We start from the raw sequence: 233 nt of genomic DNA on the forward strand, positions 1-233 counted from the left end.
CTCCGATCCTCCAGCGCTGACTGGCGGAACGGACGGGGGAGGGGGCAGGTACAGCCGGCTCTAGGTAGGCAGAGCCAGCTGTCATTCACGCAGCTGGGCGGATCTCGATGTCGGGATCCGCTCCGGCTGCGGCGTCTCAGTATACCGCGAGCTGCAGCTCCCTATATACTGAGCCTAGGGTGACGGGAGGACGCTAGTTTGTGTCCTCCCGTTACCCTAAGGAGAACTATGGG

This window comes from Nanorana parkeri, unplaced genomic scaffold, assembly GCF_000935625.1.
Source record: "Nanorana parkeri isolate BGI_ZX_2015 unplaced genomic scaffold, ASM93562v1 scaffold2950, whole genome shotgun sequence".
In the NCBI taxonomy this organism is placed as follows: domain Eukaryota; kingdom Metazoa; phylum Chordata; class Amphibia; order Anura; family Dicroglossidae; genus Nanorana; species Nanorana parkeri.